The 24,515-nt window shown below is 35.6% G+C and overlaps 1 protein-coding gene across 8 annotated transcripts in view; it reads right to left on the bottom strand.

The window, feature by feature from the left end:
* Window positions 1–24,515, bottom strand: part of Slc20a2 (solute carrier family 20 member 2) — a 103,591-nt gene that overhangs the window by 63,015 nt on the left and 16,061 nt on the right. Inside the window, exon 1 of one of the 8 annotated variants that reach the window (XM_046443080.2) lies at window positions 8,175–9,984. The exons of the other annotated variants lie outside the window; for them this stretch is intronic. The gene's annotated coding sequence lies outside the window, so the exon portion shown is untranslated. Of the gene's footprint in view, window positions 1–8,174; window positions 9,985–24,515 lie in introns of those variants that run through there. 8 annotated transcript variants of the gene reach the window in all.

Raw genomic sequence — 24,515 nt, 5'->3', positions numbered from 1 at the left:
GTTCACAAGTTCAAAGCCAGCCTCAGCAAAAGTGAGGAGCTCAGCAAATCACTGTGACCTTATCTCTAAATAAAATACAAAATAGGGCTGGAGATGTGGCTCAGTGGTAGAGTGCCCCTGAGTTTAATACCCACTACAAAAAAAAAAGGGGGGGGGGACTTTTTTTGTTCCTTTGAACTATTCAACTTGCAAATAATTCTATTAATTTCAACTGCCTGTTTATTCCACCCTGATGAGGCATTTCACATACCTGTGCTTATACAGGATGCAGGAGAGCCCTGGGTCTGAACTCAGTTGCGATTTCTTGGCAGCTGGGACATGCTGATGTCCCAGAAATTGCCCCATGATGATGCTCACTTGGAACAATCCCTACCCACTGAATATCTGAATTACAGGGTTCACCTATATCTCTCTTTCCCCATGTCGATGTATCTTCACTTCCTTTTGGGGGCAACAGTGCAGAGAATTACATAATTACACCTACCATCTAATTGTAGGAGGAGACAAGATGATAAAGATGAGGATGAAAAGAGGAGCACTCCTTGTGAGGATGAAGAACAGTAAGAAGGAACCTGAAAAACCTGCTTCTGACTTCTCAGAAATATTCATCTATGAGTAACAAAGGTTCCATATGAAAGGCCAGGTCTAAATCTGGGACATAGGATCCTGGATTCCTTCTATTTTCTCAAGGCAATTTGATTTTAGATTAAGTTTTAAGGTTCTGATCCCACTGAAAGTGGAGTCAATTTAGTCTCAATCTAACCCTGAGTGCCCAAAGTAGACCTGGTGACAGATTCCACTTCACTTTAGGCCAAGTTTTAGAACATACTTCAGAGAGAGACCCTTTAAATAACCATCAGAAGTACTTATTCTCACCTGTCACTATACAAAGCAGGCTAAAAGGGGGGCTGGAGGGCTACTGTTTTTTGCTCAATTTTTTATTAAATTGTCAGTCCCAAAACAGTTACTGCAAATAACTTTTAGTTAAGGCCACAAGGACACCCTAGCAGCATTAGGCAGAAATAATTGAGAGCCAGGACTATCTTAAAGTGCTATCATTTTTAGTTAACACTGGTGAGATACACTCTGATACTACAAAAATAAATACTTTGGAAATACTAGCCAGGTGACTTGTTCTTTCCATCATCCCTCATCAGTGTCACTCAAGGTGTTTCCTGAGATCTACTGAATATGTTCCCACCAGTCCTTATTTTTTGCACTTAAGATCTTGAGTGATGGCACCTTACCAAATTTAAATGGATAAGTACTATTTTAATTGGTTTAAAAATATGTTGGATCCCAGCTGCCTTCCTTTACTCTGCAAACAATACTGAACCTGACATACTGGCCAATTTGAGATCAGAGTTCATTGAAGATCCAGGGCAGTAGTAAGATCAGATGTTTGCTGATTACCTCTAGTGTTGAAGAATTAGCATAATTAACCTTTGTCAATCACTGCTCTACATCAGTTTGTGCAGGCTTCTTCCCAAGAGTCAACATCTCAAGTCTCTGTCTTAAAAATAGTCAAATTTTTCCATTATAAGAATAATATGTGCTCAGATAAAAATTTTGGATAAATATAAAAAACTAGAAAGGAAAACAAGGAAAAATGCTCCCAGTCCACAGCTGCAAAGTAACCACTACTACCATTTTAGTGTACTAATATCAGTTGGGTTAGGCAATTATGCAAGCCCCTGATTGGCCACTGCCAAGTTAAATAAAAAATAATAGTCAATATTAAAATGAGTTAAAATAGTTTTTTAAAGTAAGTTTTTCATTTTTACTTAAGTAATATATGCTCAATGAAGAAAAAAAATAACAAACATATAGCCAAAGAAAAGGGGGAAAATCACATATAAACTCATTTCCTAGAGAAAAAATTATTGCTTATATTTGGGGTATGCTATTTTTTTTTCATGACCATGCAAACATACACTCCTTTTACAAAAATAAGGACATCAATACACAATATTTTATAAACTGCTAATTTTACTACATCTAGCATTATCATTTTAAAGTAGCTGTTAGTATTGCTGTATAGGGCAATACCATAAAGTATTTAACCAGTACATTTTAGTTGTTTCTGGGGATACTTTATTGAATGATTAGATCAATAATTCTTGCATAGTCAGTCTAATACAATAAAAGCTTTTTTATTTTGGCCTTTCCCTTCATGTTTAATTTTTTCATTATAATGAGACAAAGTTTATCCCAAAACACTGAGCTACTTTTATTTTTAATGGCAAATATATGAACTACCTATAGATTGATTTTAGAAAAAACTTAATTTTTCCAGGAAAAAAATACCAAAAAGAATAACTATTTATCAATTTCTCTTTGTACAGAAATTAAAATAGTCTTTTGGGATAGAATCCAGGGTCACACATATGCTCTATCACTGAGCCACATCCCAGCCCAGATAATAACCTTTTGACTGCTATCATTAAGAACCTCAGCAACCAGATTTGGAATTTTTCCTATTGGTTATATAATTACGGAGAGTTCATGGCTTTCAAAGGAACTATATTAGGAGAATCATTCAGGATATTAGAAATTGGCTTTCCATGTCCTCTAATGGGTAAGACAATATCTATCTTAGTGGCCAACCACCATTATTCCAGGATCTCATATATTCTGAAAACAGACATAGATGATGCAGTTTGATGTCTGAGAGGTCAGTTTTTCTCCCCCAAATGTATTAAGGTCCAAAGACAGTATACATTCTTGCAAACTTTATCTCTACATCCCCTATAAGGCAAAGTGGATTTTGAGCCAAACTGCCCTCACCTGTCTTTTCTCATTTCAAGGACTTTTTGATATTCTGCAAACATGTAATTAACTTTATAAAAGCCAAGAATCCCATATTCAAGTGCTAAAATGTTAGGAACATGACTCCTTGGCTAAGGGAGGGCATGTTTTTTTGGACACAGCAGTGCATTACTTGTGTGACACTTTTTAAATAGTACTGGCAAAACATGTCCTCAGAGAGCCCTTTCTTCATTCTGATCATAAAAGCTTTTATTGTACTAAATACTATACAAAGTATAACAAATAGACACAACTCTCAGCGGTTTGTGACCCAAGACAAACCAACCCAACCCAAGACAATTCCATCAAGCAAAAAGCACAAAGAAAATATATTAATGGACAAAAATATAACCAAATTTAAGAAGCATTTATATAATGTGAAAACCAAGTGTGTTGGGGGTCTGAGGTAGTGAGTAGGGGACTCTTTTAGGAGTCACTGTTTTGAGTCAGAAGGGCAAGAATTGACACCTCCCTAAATCTGGATAACTCATGACATGATAGAGGACAGAGGTTCTGTGGTCTTGGACATTTTGACTGAATTATTTGACATTAATTTGTTTTAATTACCTCCTAAGTTTATCATTGGGTTATTTGCTGTAGAAACAAACCTGTCCAGATAAAATATTCCTGTCCTACACTTGCCGTGGAGACCCACGAACATATATCATGCTTGGATTCTCTGTACATCCTTCTACATTACCCCCTACTTCTAGAGTGTCCAGTGGAATTCCCCATGGCAGGGATGAAGAATGGCATCTCTGCAGGTGGTATGTCACCTCACTCACGAACTTTTTTTGTCCTGTGGAAGTGACAAGAGTTGGGAAAACGGGGTATAAACTATTCCCACAGTCTCCTCTCTTCTGACACTAGCTTCATGGTGACCTATCTAACCAGCAGTCTGTTATATAAAGGTCATGGGCTAAGGTCAAGAGGGAGCTCTTGTTTTGAATACATGCCATTTCTATCTGAATTTTCCTCTAGGTGGCTGTGGAAAAGTCCAATTGGAAGGGAGAGACTTTTAGTAACACTGCTGAAACAAAGTAGGATATACCGATTGCACACCATTATCACTCTCACATTATTTCACTTGATCCCATTTAAAATGGGTACTGTTGGGGCTGAGGGTGTGGCTTTGTCGTATAGCACTTGCTGGGCCTGTGTGAGGCTCTGGGTTTCATCCCCAACAAACCCCACACATTTCTCATTTCAAGGACTTTTTAATACTCTGCAAATATGTAATTAACTATAGTTATAAAAGCCAAGAATATCCCATATTCAAGTGCACACACAAAGGCAAAACCAAAATGAATATTGTCTTAATTACTAAATTCAGAAAAGTAATTGCAAAATTTTCCAGATTAAATATTAATCTTCTCTAAGTGACAAAAAGGAATCCAGAGCAAAGCTAGGGCTACAAGGGACTCTGAGAGGTCATTTATCTCCTGACTTCAGAGATAACATTGGAAACATTGCAAACAAATATAAATGCAGTTTTAGATGACTTCAGGATAAAGTTTACATCTTCCATCATCTAAGATCTCCCTTTTGTTCTATGATTCTTCTTAATATCTCTTCTAGTGTTTCTCAAGCATTAGCATGCATCAGAATTGCTTTAGAGGTTTGTTAAAAATGCAGATCCATGGGCTTCACTGCCACAATTTCTGAATCAATAGGTCTTGGGTGGGCCTGAGAATGTGTATTTCTCAGATTCCTAGTTAGTGCTGATGTTAAGGGTACAGGGACCACATCATGAGAACCACTGTCCTAACCTAACCCTTACTGGACTCAGCCATTCCAATCTGAATGGAAACAGATACTAGTTGGCCTCATTCTTTGTACTGAGGCATACATATACTTGAGTAACAATTCAAGAGTCCACCAGTCAGTTTTTTCCCCTCCAGGCTAAATAATAGAAGTTCTCTAATCTCTTATTATAGGCATCATTTTCCAACCCTTTAATCTTTTTTTTTTTTTTTTGAGGTTCTTTGTTGAGGCTTCTCCAAGCTTCTTTCAGCTGTGGAGCCATGAACCCGACGCAGAATCTTAGTCAGGGACTGGCTAAGGCTGGTATAAAGAAAGGAGTGATTCATGGATTCATACAGTATATGCATATTTATTAATCTTCAATACCCAAGCTTGCCTTATTAGCTCTTCCTCTGAGTCATGTTCTTCTGATTCCTTTATAAGCTGCAGTAATGCTTCACAGACCCTCATGATACCTGTCTTCTGAGAAGCTTAAAGCTCTTCTCTAACTAATTTCACAGTTGACTCGACATTTTAAACCAGTGCAAGGTTAAGTAATTTGTTCAACTACAAATCAGTTCAGGAGGGAAGAGAGAATCTGCAACTCAAATTCAGATTTCTAACTCAACATCACTTTATGAGAAAGCTGCTTTTTACATTTATTGGACTTTCTATCAAACTCACCCCACCACATACTGAGTTTCAGATATAAATAACACTGCTCAATCTCCTCTGCAGAACTGATAAGAAAACTAGAGCCGTGGGCAAGCTTCTGGGGTGAGTGTTTTCACTTATTTCCATCACTTCCACAGCTACTGAAAGAGGAAGAGAGGTATCACTCCAGGGGGAACAAGAGCCTGTCCCAATCCCATTTATTATAAGCCCAATGAACTGAAAGCTAAACTACCCTCAACTCACCTCATCCCATCTTATTTCCCTTTTCTTCCTTTTCATATTCTTTGTTTTGCCAGTTTATTTACTGTATGTCAGAGGGCCCAGTTTCTGTATACTGCCAAATTTTAGCACATGCATTTTTTTGAGAGTAGGAACTATGCTCTCTTTGTGAATTGTATGTGCTCTGGGGGTGCTTAATACATGCTAAATAATAACAGCAGTGCCAGTAGTTCCTGGAGAAATCAGCATTCCTCCCAAGAGGCAGATCCTATTACTATATACTTGTGTCCAACAAGGCAAAGCTGGAGGCATCCCTCTGCTCACTCACTCTTTCTTTCATTTTAGATAACACAGTTGAAAATGAATATAACACAGTCTCTTGCTACCAAATTTCCTTTTGAAAAAGAATATTCTAGGGTTGTAATCACTGAGCATTTGGTTGCAAACCAAAAGGCAGCCTGTTATATAACATAGTCCCTATACAGCCATGCAGGCAAGTTACTTATTAAAAAACCTCATGTGGGGGTTGGGAGTGTAGCCTAGCATCTGCAAGGCCTTGGGCTCCATCGCCATCACAGCCAAAAAATGAAAACAAAACCTCATGGGGATGAAGGAGACCCAGAGAAAAGAGTCCTTTGTGCTTCCCCGAAAACTTCCTCAAAGCTTCAGAGCATAAAGCTATGCTCTAAGAATAAAGTAACAGTAAAATAAATCAGTTGCAATCAGCAGCAATCTGTCAAAGCCTCTGGGTCTCTAAGCATGTAAAGAGGTAGAGCACTAGGGTGAGAGGACAGTGACTGCAGCTCAAACAGGACTGAGGACAGATATGCACATCACCTGCAGTGGGAATGACAGCAACATAAGGTGTGGGTCGGTGTGCATAGCATATGGCCAAAACTGAGGGCTCCTAGGCTCTTTCTACAGATCGCAAGACTGCGTGTTTCTGGACACATGGACCCCGTTTTGTGACTGTACTGGCCGAGCTGTAATCTGTCACAAGGTCATAACCAGTCTGAGCCTCCACTCATATGAGGGAACCACAACCAGTATCACCTCATTGGGTGCAAAGAATAAGTAGTGAAGAGAATTCTAGAACCAGCAAACCACAGGCGATTCTGACACTGCCACTTACATAATTAATACTATCTCCTCTTTCATGCACCTGATCACTCTCTCACAGCACATAAATCTTCAAAACAAACACTCTGGAAGTGTTTATGAGCATTTTAACAACTCAACCTAAAATACATGTTTCACTAAAATAGAAATCAATATAAACTTAAAAAAATGGACAAAATCTAATCAGCTTTTCTTTTTGGCAAGCCAAAAAAATACAACAAATGAATTTTAGCTTGAAAAACTAACATAACAACTACAACATACCCTGAAAAACACCCCCTGGAGATTCTGATGGCACCTCACTAACAATGAAAAGAACAAGAACTGTTACATTCTTTGAATAATGTACATATTCTGAAGATTATACTGGAACAGAATCCCGTTTTCTGCTGAAGATGACATGAGAGACTTTTCTGTTATAATTAATCTAGACTATAAATTATTCTTCTACTCAATAAAAAACTATGATTAAAAAAAGTTTCTTTCTAAAAATAGCATAGGAATTCAGTTCTATTTTCCTTTCTTACATTCTTTTCCTACTAAATGTACCCATGAAACATTTCCTTTCATTGTTGACACCTTATGTCATTTGTATTTAAAAATCAGACAACACATAATAACAAAGAAGTTTTAAATGAAGTTTTTTGCAAAATAGAAAAATGGCATCCACAGTACTGAGGGTTTGCCTTCCTCCTTGCTCACAAATGAAGATCTGGAAGACTAATTGTTTTATTAAAATCAATATTCTTCAGCTGATGTAATTTATACATTAATTGATAAAAGAATTTTTGCCTAGTTGTGTGTCATAAGCAAGCTGTTTTGACATGAAGTCAGTCTACCCTGAATGCAAACACACTTCAAAACAAACAAGGTGATTCTGATTTACTTTAAAATATTCAATACTAAAGTCATTAGTTTTCCTCAGCCCAAAATTAAGTTGGTAATAACCTGTTAGATTAAAGACACTTAAGGGAAGAGACTTTCAAGGCCTCTGGATAATTTTGATAACTAATTCAATCAAATAGAGGATGCTTCAAATTACTCTCTAACATCTTTCTCATAATTTAATTTTTTAAAAAATGCTTCTGTTTAGGAGCATATGGGTCTATTTTTAAGCACAAAATCTTTTATTAAAAAGCTAATCATCTATACATTTAACAAAATTACATTTGATGCTCCCATTATTTTTGCAGTATAAACTTGTAGAGCCGGGTACAACAGGAATTTGCTTTGAACATTTTTCACCCAAGAGTTAGGTTACCATAGAAAATAAAGCTAAATGTGACACAACATAATGTTTCTGTATTTACAGGAACCATTTCGACTAATCAGACATTTTAACAGATAAAATAAGTAATAATCTATAGGTTGCTATTGCAAAAATAAAAATAAGAATAAAATAATTTCTCTTGGGAAACTGAATAATGCAGGTTTTTTTCCTCAGTACACAGTTAAAGAAAAAGCTTTTGCCACCATCTTACATGGTCCTAAAGTACCAATCCCAAAGTTTCCAGTTTTCCCAAGAGTTAAAAATTTCTATGATAGTCACATTAGGAAGATTTGAGGCGCAAAGAACAAAGAGAACTCTTAAAAATTCACTCAGTACTTACAAGTAGTTTCAAAGGAAATCTGAACCACAATTCTTCAGAAGTTTGTTCTCTGGATCATAAACACAATCTGAAGTCTAAAATAGATATCCTATCACATTAGGCCGAGAAGTCACATTTCAGCTTACTAACTTCTACTTGGGTAAACAGTTTTACAACTCATAGAACAAACCCTGGCTAAAATTAACTGCAGCCGAGCAGCAGGCAGGAACACGCTGATTTGCATCATGTGTGCCGGGATTTATTCACTAGGACAACATCGGTGTCCTCTTAATGGGAAATTTGGCCAAGGGGCGTGCCCTCGTGAACAATACATAGCATCATGATTATGCTAATTATTGAATTCAGTCCAATAATACTAACTTCTTTTAAGTTGGTTTTGCAAGTACTGACAAAGAGAAAGAGTAAGCTCTTTTCTGCAACAGGCAATCACTTGATTTTTATGCACATTCAAATCAGACAAAACTTTGGCAACAAGGTGGCAGTACTGCATGCTCTTTCACAAGGAAAAGCAGATTAAAAGGACATTCGGTCAGATTATTTAAACAGCATGATTTAAATGGGGTACTATGTGAAATTATGTAGGCATCAAATACACATACCAATAAGCCTATCAATTGAGTACCCTTCAATAAAAGCTTTTTCTGAATAGTTAATGAACTAATTGCATCCACATGCTTTCTGGCTCTGTCTTCTGTACCTCCCAAGGAGTTGCTATGAGGACACAGGTTCACTAATAAATCACAACTGAGAACAAACATCTCAAATATTTGCAAAAGACATTGTCCTTGGCAAGAAGCATTTTGAAGTATATTTAACTGCTCGGCTGGCTGCAACTGGAAAAACTGTCCTCTATAGGTGACCAAACATCCTCAAAGCATATTAAAGCTCAAGAAACAATTAACAACCCCAAGAATACAGCTGACACTTGAAAGAAAATTAGAATATGGTATCCTTTAAAAAATACAAATGCCCTATTAAGTACAACTTAGAACAAAGACAGAACTGCTTAGCATCTATTCAAGATGATTCTGATAAGTTTGCTTTAGGCAATTCACTTCTGATGACATATTTTACTCTTATTGGATACTTCACAAAAGATATTAAAGCACTTTCAAACATCAATCAAATCTCCAAACAGCTCTGCGAGATGTCACTCCCCATCCTTTTAAAAACAGATATAAAGTAATTCAATGACTTGAATCAATACTGGATTATTCCATCCCTCTTCTAAACCCTCTCTGACATTTCTTCCATATTAACTATTTAGTTATAATCCTACAGACTTTTTGGAGCTGTTTTCCTAATTTAAAAATGTCATGTTAGTTTACACTTAGGAGTTTATTTTACTCAAATCCCAAATCCCAGGTCTGAGCTTCAGAGACTTAAAAATCATTCCTTGATTCTTACTACTGGCAGTTTCCTGTACATGGACTCTTAAAACACGAAGCATTGTCCATCTGTGGCATGCATGCCAAAAGTATCGAACGGGTTGATTTTCGTTGGCATAAACTGGTACCTGATAGTATAATCTCCTTCCTGTTGTTTACAAAAACTGTTGGCTGCTAGTCTGACTTTCCACCCCCCTGACCAAACTCAGGCTGCTGCAGCTGGCACCTACCCCATCTCTACAAGATGGTGGTGTGCACTCCTGCCATTCCAAGTTGCAAGTCCCTGAAAGTGGGCATTTCCATTGTGCTAATAGGAAAGAAGTCAGCACTAACTTCTTTTTGACTGGCTGACATTGAGTTAACATAATTATTCTCAGTAATCCACAGCAAACTTACTCTGGAATTCTTAAAGCCAAAAGAGGGTATTGTGAGGCTTTTCTCCCCTTACTCCCTTTTGCAGCACAGGAGATTGAACCCAAGGGTGCTTTACCACTGAGCTACATTCCCAGCCCCTCTTGCCCGCCCCCCACTTTTTTTAAAGACAGGGTCTCTCACTACATAGCCCAGGCTGGCCTCAAACTTGCAATCGCCCTAATTTAGCCTCTTGAGTAGTTAGGATTAGACGTAAATGCCACAATACTTGGCTTATGAGGCATTTTTGACATAATAAGTCTAACTCTATTATGCCCAAGTAGTCTTCAAGCCAAAACATTATTCTTCCCTGTGACAGATTTTGCACTGAAGAACAATTTGATGTATGTTGGATTCTATATCCATAATACTGAAGGCAGAAGACACAGAGCAATTTTCCAGCTTCTCATAGGTCAAATATGCTGAGTGTGACTCTGCTGTTTCCTTCAACAGCAACCACACCTGTTCCAAAATTCAAGAACCAAAACATTCCAAAGAAAATAGTGCAGCCTTCAATTTACATTAGTCACTTTGCTGTTTCCTTTTCATTACTGAAAATAACTTAAGACAACTGCATTTTTTTCTAGGTATACTTATGACAGTAGAGAAAAGTCAGTAAATCATTTGTTCTCAGAATTTTTGATATGGGAGCGGAGGGATAGGTAGCACCATCCAAATGGAGGTTGGTGATCTATGGAATCTTTAATCCAGTAGATTTATGAAATTTTTAAAACTGCCACTTTTATGAATCCATGCTAATGAATTAACCTAGATAGCAACCTTCAAGTGCAATAACATATGCAATTCTAACATTTCTAATTGTCACTTTAAAAAAGAGTGATTATAGGTATGTGGAGCTCAGGAGGCTGAGGCAGCAAGATCACAAGTTCAAAGCAAGCCTCATCAACTTAAAGAGGTCCTAAGCAATTTAGTGAGACTCTGTCTCAAAATAATAATAATAATCAAAAGACTAGGGATGTGGCTCAATGAAGCACCCCTGGATTCAATCCCTGGTATAAAAAAAAAAAGGAGCGGGCTGGGATTGTGGCTCAGCGGTAGAGAGCTTGCGTAGCATGGGTGGGACCCGGGTTCGATTCTCAGCACCACATAAAAATAAAGGGATTGTGTTGTGTCCATCTACAAAAAAGATTCATTCTCCCTCTCTCTCTCTCTTAAAAAAAAAGGAAAGATGAAATTAATTTTAGTAATATATCTTATTATCTTATTTAACTCAGTATGTCCATAGTTTTTTGGACTATTATTTCAACATGCAATGATTTTAAAACTATTCATATCATATATCTTTAGTTTATACTAGTTTGTGAAACCTAGTGTGCATTTTACAATTAGGGCATCTAAATTTGAATGATTCGTATTTCAAGTGCTCAGTAATTACATGTACTTCCAGAATATCAGAATATCGTATTATAAACATCTTTCTAACAACAGTTTTTTACAACATATATTAACATGCACAGATATGTGGGCATGTGCTAACTCACATGCATTAGTAAACAGAAAAAACAAAATGGGGGGACACAAGGATGAGAAAAATCTAGTTTTGTCCTGAAGGATTCAGAGTCTAAAGGGTTTGCATTCTTAACCTCTGAAATAAAACATAAAATGTTCTGTTTTTGTGAAGTATCTGTTTTCTGTAGAGATAACTTTCTTTATGGCTTTATCAAAAAAGAGTCTGTCACCCAAAAAAATAAAGAGCCATGAGGCTAGTCTGGCAGTAGATGGTGGCAGAAAAAAATTGAGAATTGAGATAGAAAGTGGGGGAAAGACCATTTAGACAGAAATGAAGATAAGTAAACCTAAAGAAGGGAAAAAGAAAAAAAATTTTCACTATTAAGTATGAAATTCAATTATAAAATCATGTAACAATATGGTATGTTCTCGTTACTATGCTATATGCTGGGGACAGAAATGAAAGAAAAGTCTTTATGTTGAAGGAGTTCATATGTTAATGAGAGGAACTGACTTACCCCAGCAAACAACGTTTTGGGAAGTATAAATATACAGTTTATATGCAGTGTGTTATTGCAGAGAGTGAAGGTCACACAAGAGGGACGTGGTCCATTTTTTGAATGAAGGTTATTTTCTGATGAAATTTTAAATATGTGTTCCGGAATTACTTGAGATTCTATATTTTATTTTGGAAATTTTTAAAAGAGTCATAGATCAAAGAGGGATTAGTATTCCAAAATATCTAACAACCATATCTGGAAATGGAAGTAAGGTTTCCATTCTATCATCTCTATGTTAAATCTGATGACTTGGTCCAGCTACTGAAAGTGATAGGGTATGGAAAAAATTCAGATTTTACCGTGGTTCTCAGTTTTTTCATAGGATGATACAAAATACTAGAAGCCTTCAACATATGAATGCTTAAGAAAAAACAAAACACATATCAACATAATTAGGGAAGAAATCCTTTGGATGGTAGGCATACAGTCCGAAAGACCTGGGTTCAAAATCTAATGCACCACCTACCAGCCCTGCAATCTCAGGAACCTTACTAATGTCTGTGTGTCTGTTTCCTTATCTGTAAAAAAGGCACGACAAGATGACATCAAAGGACTGTGAGATGTGAGAATTCAATGAGATGATGCACAGCACTAGCATCCAGGTACTATGAGTAAATGGTTGTAGCTATTATGATTATACTACTTCTACCATCAGTGTAGTATTTACTGAAGATCAATTTTGGGATATTTACTGAAAGAGTATTAAAGACTCCCTGCTCTTGCAGTTCAAAACTTCAGAAAAGAAAAGTTAAAAGGAACTCCAAATGAATACTAAGTATTTCAGGGAAAACTGGGATCTGTAAACACTCTTAAAACCCTGTAACTATCACAGTTTAATTTTTCTATTATATTGCCTCCAACCCTAGCCTGAGGCTGAATCAGAATTTAGGACACTGACCAAATAATAAAGCAAATTGCATATCTCGGTAGACTGTTGCAGTAATGACCCCCTATCTACTCCAACATCCCTGTATCATTAGCCTTAGGCAGTCTCTTCCCCAATGACTCTGGGCTTGGCCAGCAGGACAACAGCAAACTTAACCCAAAACCTTGAAAAGTTCTGTCTCTCTGGGACTTGCCCTCTCTTGCTGCTCTTTGAAACCCTGAGGCTACTATACAAAGCAGCCCTGACTAGCCTACTGAGGACAAGAAGACCATATGGAGCAAAGACCCATATACCCATAGACCTGCCAACTGCCAGATATGTGAGTGAGGCCATCCTAAAACACAGAACCCCTTACTAAGCTGCCATTTCACTGCAAAGATCAGCCAGGTTAGTTCAAATCAGAACCTCCTAGGTGACTCAAAATTGTGAGACAAAAGAAATGTGTGTGTGTGTGTGTGTAAGACATTAGTATTAGGTGGTTTGTTCGGCAGCAAAAGCTCACTAACACATATATATATGCAGAGAGTAGAATGAATCAGATGTAACTTTCCCATGTTCATATATTAATACATGACCAGTGTAAACTCCACATCATGTACAACCACAAGAATGAGAAGTTATACTCCATATATGTATGCTATGTCAAAATACACTCTACTGTCATATATAACTAAAAAGAACAAATAAAAAAATATTTGAAAAAAAGGTAAGGTTTTAGGAAGCTAAAAAAAATCTATACAATAAAGAATCATTTTTCCATCTTAGCTTTCAAAATGATTACATTGGTATAAGCTATTCAGTTTTTCTGAACCCTAAACAGAGTATCAATTTATATACACATGAACAGAGAACACTAAAAAGAATACAACTTTTTCTAAAGCATGTAATTTTTTGCAAATTAAAAAAATGATGTAAGTAGTAGCAAACTCAAGATGTTTCTTTAAAAAAATGTTAGCAAGGGAGGTGGAATGTGATAGACATCATTATTCAAAGTACATGTATGAAGACTTGAATTGGGTGTTAACATACTTTATATATAAACAGATTATGAAAAATTGTGGTATATATGTGTAATAAGAATTGTAATGCAAAAAAAACCACCAAAGTACATGTATAAAGGCATGAATTGGCATGAACATACTCTATATACAAAGATATGAAAAATTGTACTCTATATGTGTAATAAGAACTGTAATGCATTCCACTGTCATGTATTTAAAAAAATAAAATCAATAAAACTAAAAAAAGGAATAAGCTTTATTGGATGAAACTGGAAAGTAAATAAAAATTATAATTAAAACAAAAAAATGCATATATGTGCACTCATATATGTAGTAGGCCTTCTATTTCTGAGGGTTCCACATCTGTGGATCAACCAACAGCAGACTGAAAATATTTGGAAAAAATAAACTATGCCTGTATTGAAAAAAAATGTAAATATCTAATTCAGCATAATTTTAAGAAGTAATTGATAACAGGACTGTGAAAGTAAAGGAAGCATTATCACCGTTTTGTTTGAATATTTGTTTTAAAGCAGTTAATTTTTTAAAAGTATATTAGAATACTAGTGGGAAATTTTGCACTAACATTTGCACTAACAAACATTTGTTAAACAGCTGATTCCTGCTACTATGAAACTCCCAAACACTCGCAAGATTTGTATGAATGGCAAGATGCGTATGACTAGCAGAAAATGTTATAATAAATGACTGTTCTGCCTTCAAAAGTCCTATAATCTGATGAGACAGGATAGTATACATAAACTTTATCATGTAAAGGAGTAATGAGTAAGCATCTCCAAGGACAAAAATTCATTCCAATAGGAAGGTAAGAAAAGAAGTTTCCACTTGTGTTCATCAAGAAAGGCAACTTGGTGAAAATGACAACTGAATTGAGCTTTCTATGTACTGACAGGCTTTCAACAGTAAAAGGAGTGGAAAGAACAATATACAAAAGCAATATCACAAGCAAAGACAGAGAAAGGAAAGCTACAGTGTGTGTCTGAGGAATAGCTTGGATTCAGATTTTAGTTCCATCAATTAATAGTTGTTTTAATTACTGATAAAGTTATTTGATTTCTCCAAATCTAGGCTATGAAGTATCCAATGAGTATGGAGTCTACAGCTTTTTTTTTTAGTATGGCCTACCTTACTTTCCCAGGAAAAGAAGGCTCTAAGAGGGTGCTTTAACAGAGCTGTACTGATGAGTTCAATCAAATCCCATCTCCACCATTTATCAGCGTCAAGACCACAGGAAGTTATTTGACAAAATTCCCCCTGCCCAACTGTAAATTCAGGATAAGAATACTACCTCCAATGACTGTTGCAAAAAGAGCACACATCAATTACACAAAACAGAACTTGACAACATATTTAAAAAATTATATACATACATGTGTGTAAATATCCAGACACACACACACATACACATATACATATATGCTAGATAAAGTAACAATGAAGGGAAAGTCCTGGTCAAACCACTTGTAGGTAGTAATCAGAGAACCTAATTTGGGGTTCTGTAATTTTAGGTTCCCTTGCCATCTTATTTTTAGTGGAATGAAATTTACAGGGTAAGAATGAAAGGGTCCACATAAGAACAACCCAAAGTCACAAGTTTTACTACTAGAATTTCAGACATATATTCTAATGGTCCTGCTATTCTCCTATCAAGTCCCTGAATATTTATAAGATTTGTATGAAGAGTAGATGCCCAATCGTGTAGTAGTATCAATTTACTGAGATATTTGGGAAATCAAGATTTTCTGATTTTTAATAAATAGTTGTGCTGTGAATACATATGATCTATTTCCAACTGGATAAGCTAAGAAGTAATCACTTTTAGGAAGAGCAGTTAAAAATTAACTTCAAGCCGGGCATGGTGGCACACATCTGTAATCCTAGTGGCTTGGGAGGCTGAGACAAGAGGATCGAGAGTTCAAAGCCAGCCTCAGCAAAAGTGAGGCACTAAGCAACTCAGTGAGACCTTGTCTCTAAATAAAATACAAAATAGGCCTGGGAACGTGGCTCAGTGGTTGGGTGCCCCTGAGTTCAATCCCTGGTCCCCCATACCTCCTCTCCAAAATTAACTTCAAATTAGAAATGAAATATCTATGAGATTCTAACTGTACTTAGCTATAAGAATCCAGCAGGTAGCTGGTTTCAACAGGAAGACATAGACTAGGTATCTTGATAAATGTACATGATTAAATACTTAAGCACAAAGTATTGCATTTTTAAAAAGTACAGTGATTGCTCATTTTTTCAAAGCAGCAGCAATAAGCAACACTACAAACACAGAAGCATCAACAACTCAGCTTTAAGAACTATGACAGTCTAAAAATTATAATAATCCAACAGGCCCTTCTCAGAAACACCAGAGACCAGATCCTTTACATAGGAATTTGTTCACAAACAGGTAGTGGACAAACAATCCTTTTTATAGGAACTAGTTCACAAGCAGTTAGTGGACAAACCATCCAGGGGTATCCTTGGCTGACTGTAGTTTGTGAAGTAATAGATGATTATCCATTTTAGACCTTAATGCTTTCATTGTAAGAGTTGATTTCTTCATTTCCTTAATATTATATTCTCTCTCAAATTGCCAGGAGAGGGTATATTTCCCAGTTTTTTTTTTTTGATTCATATTTACCCAAAATTGTTCTTTTTTAAAAAACTTCCAACTGGAAAGTATCCTTTTTTATTTTCCCAACTGAGAACCTTTCATGAAAAAAGGAGCTATTGATAGAACCAGAGTCTTTTAAAAGGCTTTTAAACAGAATAAAACATTCTTTTTAAATAAGGTAAAAATGTGAAAGGGTAAGTTATAAATTCCAACCAATATTTTGATTTTGAAATAGAAAACTCTTGTCATTCTTATTCATGATTATTAAAGAAATAGGCAACTAGTTTGAGTATTCTACTTGTTCATATGCAGCATACTGGGGACATAGATGCCCAAATCATAGGACTAGTATTTACTGTTGATTATACCAATTTTATAGTGGAAAGTATTTTGGCAGGGGAGGGCAAATAAACAATCCAAACATCCCCAAAACAATATTCAAAAGAATCTCTGAGATCATTTTCTAAATAAAGCAATCTCCCTCAAAACCACCTTTAACTTAAACTAACACTGGGCACTTTAAAAACAGGAAGAATAAATCATATTAAAGTTACAATTCTTTATAATGTATTGGACAATTCTGAGACATGTGGAGAAAGAAAAGTATTAAAAATAACCAAGAAAAGGATCAGACAGCAGCTACAATACAAAGGCTAGGGGTAAGACCAAAATTAGAAACATATAATGTCTAGAGAACTGTCCATATAAGGGTATCTTTAGATCAGTAACTAAATTGGGATAATCCACTGGGCTAAATAAACAGCTGCCACCATCCTAATGGCTGGTTCCCCATCTCTCATTCAGAAATCTCTGGGCTTTAAAAGATAAATGATGTGACTTTATGCCATAATATTCAATTAACATTCAATGTTTGGGGGCATTTTAAAAGCTGGTCCTGACTTTCCTAGTCCTAGATGATAAACTTCATATACTTTTATCTTTCCTTTCTACAGAAGTATGAAAAAGCAATAGAAGAAGACAAAACTGTGGAGCCTTCCTAACTACAGCTATTGTTGCATGTATACTTATATTCCCCAGCCCCATAGAGCTCCTGATTCCCTGAGCAGGCTGCTGTTAGTTTACTCTCACTCACTTTCTGTTAGGCTTTCGGAGAGCTGCTTTGCCTGGTACGAAGCGTGAGGGAAATGCAATGAATGGGATCCTATCTCTGAAGAGTTCAGTGTGCTCTGGAAAACAGACCTATAAATAATTATAACACAGCAAATCCTATAATGGAAATTTGTGCAAAAGTAAGGGATACAATTGTCTTTGGAGCTGGAGGGTGGAGTAGGGGAGTTATTGCCATGGAAATGCCCAGGTAGAAAAAAGGTGAGAGGCATTCTAGGAAGAGCAATCACAACAGGTAAAGGCCAAGAGGTAGGAAACAACACAGCATGTTCTGGGAACAGCAGATGGGACATGAGTGGGAGAAGAGGGAGATTAGGCTACAAAAGAACAGACTGATGAGACATCAATAAGGTCCATGTGTGCTTAGTCCATTGCCCTGTGGCCCTGAGGCTCTCAGCTTTGGATACACATTAAAATCTTCTGGAAAGTTTAAAGCAAAATACTCATGCCTGTTACTTGTTAACTGGTCTGGCATGGGACTGGGGCATCAGTATTTTTTAAAACTTACCATGTAATTCTAATATGTGGTCAGGGGTAAGAACCATCACTGCAGGCAACAGGGGTCAATAAAATTATGTACACAGGATAGTATGAAAAATTAAGTTAACTGGGTAGCCATGTGAAGAGCAGATGAGAGACAGAGACACTGGGAAGGAAGGTATTCATTTACAGGCTACAAAATCAGGCAAGAGAGGAGTCTTAACCAGTAATTATTAACCTATGGGTTACTGACTTGTATGACTGTCAATGGTAAAGGCTAAAAGCCTTTCATAGGAGAAATGCATATATCTCAAGAAATGTACATTCAATTTCAGGACACTCTGAACCGCTTTCAGTAATGGATTCAGCTTAAGAAACCCTGGTGCAAAAGCGCTGATGACAAAGAGGAAGCCGAGACTTCTGAAGCAGAACCAATAGCACTGACGACTTGACTGAGAGGAAAGAAGAGGAATTAGGAATGACATTATAATTGTCAGGGGCCATCTGAAACACTGACTACTTAAGGTACTGAATTGCTTAATTTTTCCCAATTCTATAAGACAGATTGCTCTCATATCTATTTCATAGTTGAGGAAACAGATTTTTAGATGTTAATTAGCTTTTCCAAAGTCCCATGGAGATAAGTGGTGGAGCAGGAATTTAATCCCATACAGCTGTAACTCCAGAGCACAACAAGAGATGTTAACCTCTTTCCCTACTTCCTCTGATGAGTGTACCTAAAACAGAGGAGACAGGAGGATACAGAAGGAGAAGGTTTGAGATAACAGGTGGGGGTCAGGAATATAATAATTTAGTTTTAGACATGCTGTGTTTAAGATGGTTCAAAACCTGGCATGGTGGCACACACCTGTAGTCCTAGCAACTCGGGAGGCTGAGGCAGAAAGGATTGCAGATCCAAGGCTAGCCTCAACAACTTATCAAGGCCCTAAGACACTTAGCAAGACCCTGTCTCAAAGCTCAATGGTAAAGTTCCCCTTAGTTCAATCCCCAGGTTAAAAAAAAAAAAAAAAAAAGGACATGAGACAGAGATTATAAGACCTGTTAAATGAGGAAGAAAAAAACTAGAAAAGAAATGAAGAGGTGAGAGCAGAATATACACTAATAGATGGTTTATGGAGTCTGCTCTATGGTCAGGTGCTATGCTAAATGCTATCATTATCTCTCCTTTATAAGTGAAGGCCAGACATAGGCGATCAGTATCCCATGGTGCACCACTAAGTAAGAAAGCTGGATTGAAATCCACCAACCCATCTTAACCTCTAACCTATACCTCCAACCATGGTGTCCTAAGTGGCCACAGCCTCCAACCTGTTCCAAGACTACTAGCTAGTGTTTTTTTTTTTTAAAGTTTCATATAAAAAGTTTTTATAATATTTACCCATTTCTATAACCTGAAGGATTTGTTTCAATTATTTGAAAGATAAAAGGAGAGATTTCAGTCCCAACCTATACAAATGCTAGAGATGCACTTTATTTACAAGTATGCAAACCTATGTAAATGATAAAGCATAAATTTCATAGTATTATTATTATCCATGTCAGAATCCAAAACGATTGGTCTAACAGTGATAGTATGCCTGTCTTTCCAAAAGCCTCTGTGAGGACACTATTTCTCAATGGTGAAATTTCCTTTTTTACTCATTCTTTTAGCTTAAAAGATTGTGGGTTTTCTTCTCTTCAAAGTAACAAAAATGAAATCTTGAAATCATACCATACTACAAATCCAGACTAGCTGCTTCAGGTTGAATAGCGATACACACTGCAGGTTCAGATAAAAACTTATAGTATTTCAATTTTTAGCACCTTTGAAATACCTGTACTGACAATTATGTAGACTTTGAATCAGTAGAATTCCTTCTATAAAACTACTTATCTATCTATCTATCTATCTATTTATTTATTTATTTTTAGTTGTAGTTGGACACAATACCTTTCTTTTATTTATTTTTATGTGGGGCTGAGGATAGAACCCAGGGCCTCACACATGCCACACGAGTGCTCTACTGCTGAGCCACAATCTCAGCCCCATATAAAACTACTTTTAAAGAGACTTCAATATCATTCCAGAACTTTCTTCTGTTTTAGAATTAAGGTACTTGAAAGTCAAGAAATAAAATTCCAATTAAAAAAGTATTTAGCATAAAAAATAAGGAAATAAAATTTAAAAAGTATTTAAAGTCCTGTTGTACAACCTTTTACTTAGAGTGGAATTCTTCCCAAAGCTCCTATCCCTGTCATCCATCACAGGTTAGAAATACTATAAAGAGTAAGGAGTCACTACCTTCCAGGGCAGCCCATCCCATTGCTGGAAAGAACTTACTACAATGGTCTTAGATCAAGTCAAAATCCTTTGCCTTGTAATTTCAATTAATTGATTCAAACATTTACTGATGATTTATGTGTCCCATAAGTTCTATGTACCATTTTAGTCTTCCTATTCCTCAACCTTAAAAGGTTGCCACCACTGTTCTTTTACATTCTTGTCCTTCAGGTACAAAAACCAAACTCCTTTAGCAACCTTTTTTCATGTTGCTTCATTTCTCAATACATCACTAATTCTTTATCTCCCTCCTTTGCCAGTGTTTCATCTAGAATGTGGTTCATAGACTTAAAAACAATTCATCAAATGTAATCTAACTAGACAATCAACAGGGAAACAGACTCAATGTAATCTAGTCATGCACTAATGAAACCTAGGATTACTCCATTTTTAGCAGCCACATTAGAAATAGCTCATATAAGCCTATGATCAAATAAACTCCTATTTTTCATCTTGTGCATTTGAGATTGCCTGTCACCCCCAAACATTTCTCAACTCTTTCAAATGGTTTATCCTTAGTATATTTTATCTTGCTCATTTTTAACATTATTATAATCTTTTAGAGTATTCTGAATCTAAAGTCTGTTACCTATATTATTAGCTATTTCTTCTAGAATTATGTCATCTGGAAATCAGACACACTTATTTCAATAGAAGTCTTCACAGAAAGAAGACACTGTGGTTTAAAATGTATTTGTGGGAACTTAAAGGACTTTATACGTTCTCTTGGCTTAATACACTAAGACATGCATTATCAACTTCTAACCTTTTCTGTGGCCTCCTCTTAAGGAGTGCTATTCAAAGGGATTCTAGGAACTATAAAAACCATTTTGGTCGCTAGGATTCACTAGTATCCAATATTTCTAAAATAGTTGATTCTCCTATGTAATAATCAACTTAATACCCAGAGGAACCAATTAACTAGAAATCAATCAACATTCTCATTAATTTTTCACTAAAGAGAAGGTCCCCCAAAACTAAGAAATATGACCAAAAACAAACTATGAACTACAACAATACTTTAAAAATAAAAGCATGAGTACCTAAGGTTATATATATAAAGATATGTGTTACATCATTGTTTGTAGTGGCAAATTAAAAAAAAAAAAAAGGGAAACATTGAATGTCCATGCAAAAGGAATTGGCTGAATAAATTTTTCTATAAAGCCACATCAAGGGGCTATTCATATTTTATTAATAATGGCTACCAAATTTATTTTATTTTTTCCATGTTGGGGATCAAACCCAAGGGCTTGATCATGCTTATGCAAGCACTCTAGTTATATCCTTAGCCCTGTTTATATTTTGAAATTGAGTCAAATCTGTATCCATGGCCTGAAGAAATACCTGATACATTAAGGATGAGAAACAAACTTCAAAATAATGTATAGTATATGATCCTACTTAAAAAACAAAACTCATAGCCTTTGTCATTATGTATGCTTCTATAGTACAAAAAAAAGTATGGAAGAAATCCATTCGAGGCTGTGAACATGGGTGGGGATTTCTGTTTATCTTTGCCTACTTAGACTTATTATAGGTAAATACTGATTTTTTTAAGCTAAAAAACTAATTGCAACTGACAACAGAAATCTATCTATACTTATATTTCACTCCCACACCCCACTCAAGTTTTCCAAATGCTTTATTTTCCAAAAAGTTTCCTATCTATGTTATAGATCAAGTTCAATTTCCTACTTGACATTTCAATGAGTCTGAATTTTTCATTGTTTGGACTCTACTTCATACACACTCTTCTGTAATAAATACAAAAACTATGGTATAGTTTAAATATGTCTACCATTCACCTTCACCAGTGATTTTTTTTTCCTACATGATTTTTTTCCTTCAGGAAAATATTAATTTAGCAGAGCCAAATATAAAAACTACATACAGCTCATCCTAACCCAATATAGAGGTGATAGATAAGCACAACAGTATGAAATACTAGGGCAAAGAAATATGAGCATAGAAGCCAATCCTGTTAATTCAGTGGTTTTCAATCTTGGCTGAACAGTAGAATTACCTGGGAAGCTTTTAAAAAAATACCTATGCTTGAGCACCACTTCTAGAGATTATAATTGAACTGGCTCTGGTATAGGTACTCACTTTGTTTCAAAAGCTAGCTAGATGATAAAAATGTGAAATTGAAGTTAAGAACCAGTTCTTTTTTTGAAAAAAAATACTTTTCAACCTTCTCCCAACTTTTTACAAAGAACATTTCCTTCATCAGTTATTTTAAGGCAGTAAATACATTTGGGAAAGCTAAAATCTACCAATAAGTTAATGCTAGTCCACCATCCATAATTTATATTATCCCCAGGTTAACTTTTGATGCTAAACTTAAAATTTCTCAAAGTTATAGTATACAATTAAGAGTCCTTCATATATCAAAAGCATATTTGTAGCCTTACCCTAATAATGATTTATAATCTATTATTAATCTGGGAGACAATGACTTTATAAAACATCTTAGGGCCCCAAATAACATGTTAGAAAACAAAAGTGCCAACATTGCTCAATCAATTACTTCAATGTTATTGGACAATCAGTCAATTAATGAATTCCAATTCTTCATGCTAACCTTTACAAGTATGTAAAAAATTCATCATCACATTGATAAAATAAAATACAACTTGAAATTTTTTCCATTCAAATTTAGTATCTGAGAACAATAATATTCCCCACAGGAAAAATGTCAACAAAATTTGAAAGGGATTCATTAACAAAATGAAATATTTATTTAATACATGTAATATTACAGCATATAAGACAAGATTCTATACTTTGGACTCATACTGCAAATTTACACAAAAATATTTTAAAACAAAGGGCATTTTATATTATTTAAAATGGTCAGCCAGCATTAAGAAATAATTGTCTATATATATCTAAAAGTGCTGACTATATAAGCATATATTTTCAAAGACACCTACACTGATGCATTAAAAAAATACTTTCACCTAGTGAGCGCATTCTTAAGCAATACAGAGGAAAATGAAAACTTACGTCTACTCAAAAACCGGCACACAAATGTTCACAGCAACTTTATTTGTAACAGCCCCAAACTATATAAACAATCCAAATGTCCCATAATGGGCAAATGGTTAAACTACAGTACATCTCCACCAGAGAATATTTCTCAGCAACAAGGACTATTGACACACACAACTAGTTATGGTTCTAAGGGTATTATATTAAATGAAAAGAGCCAACCTCCAAAGGTCATATACTGCATGATTTCATTTATATAATATTCTCAAAATGACAGAATTATAGCAATCTAGAACCGATTCGTGGTTACCAGTGGATGGATAAGGGACAGCTCTAAAGGGATAGCAAGGGGAAGCCTTGAGGTTGTGGTAGATCAATTGTTTTGATTGTGGTGATGGTTCCTCAAATCTATATATGATCAACTACACAGAACTACACACACACACACACACACACACATACATAAATGAGTGTATATAAGCTAGTGAAATCCTAATAAGTTCTGTGGATTAAACCCATGGCAATTTTCTTGTTGTGATCTCATACTTCTGCTACTTTGGGGGCAGATGAGGTAAGCAAAAGGGACATGAGATCTCTATTTGTGCAACTTCCTGTGAATCTGTAATCATTTTAAAACAAAAAGTTAAAAAAGATGGCTGGAATATTTCCAGAGTATTTACTGTGTACCCAGTACTACAGTTTATCTCATTCAACTTAATAAACAATAGATGAGGTAGATACTAACTAATATCCTCACTTTTCAGATGAGGAAACTGAAGGACAAAGAAGATAAGAAATTCAATCAGTCACAAAGCTGGTTTTCTTGAGAAAACTTCAAGAGAGTTTAAGAAAAGTAGGATAATTCTGAAGCAAAGATTTTAAGAAAAATGGTATTTTTGCATCAAGAAGGAATTTTTAAAGAACCTTAAAATAGTGAGAGAAGGTGAAATGCTATAGAGCTAAATCTTTAAAAACCTATATTCACAGCATACTATGCTAAATATTATGTCTTCCAAGAATCTAAAATCCATAATGTACCTTAGCCTAGGATACCTGAAT

Source organism: Marmota monax, unplaced genomic scaffold, assembly GCF_021218885.2.
Source record: "Marmota monax isolate L192 unplaced genomic scaffold, Marmota_monax_Labrador192_F-V1.1 WCK01_AAM20220418_F8-fsc00252, whole genome shotgun sequence".
Taxonomy (NCBI): Eukaryota; Metazoa; Chordata; class Mammalia; order Rodentia; family Sciuridae; genus Marmota; species Marmota monax.
This window is presented reverse-complemented; position numbering and strand designations above follow the sequence as displayed.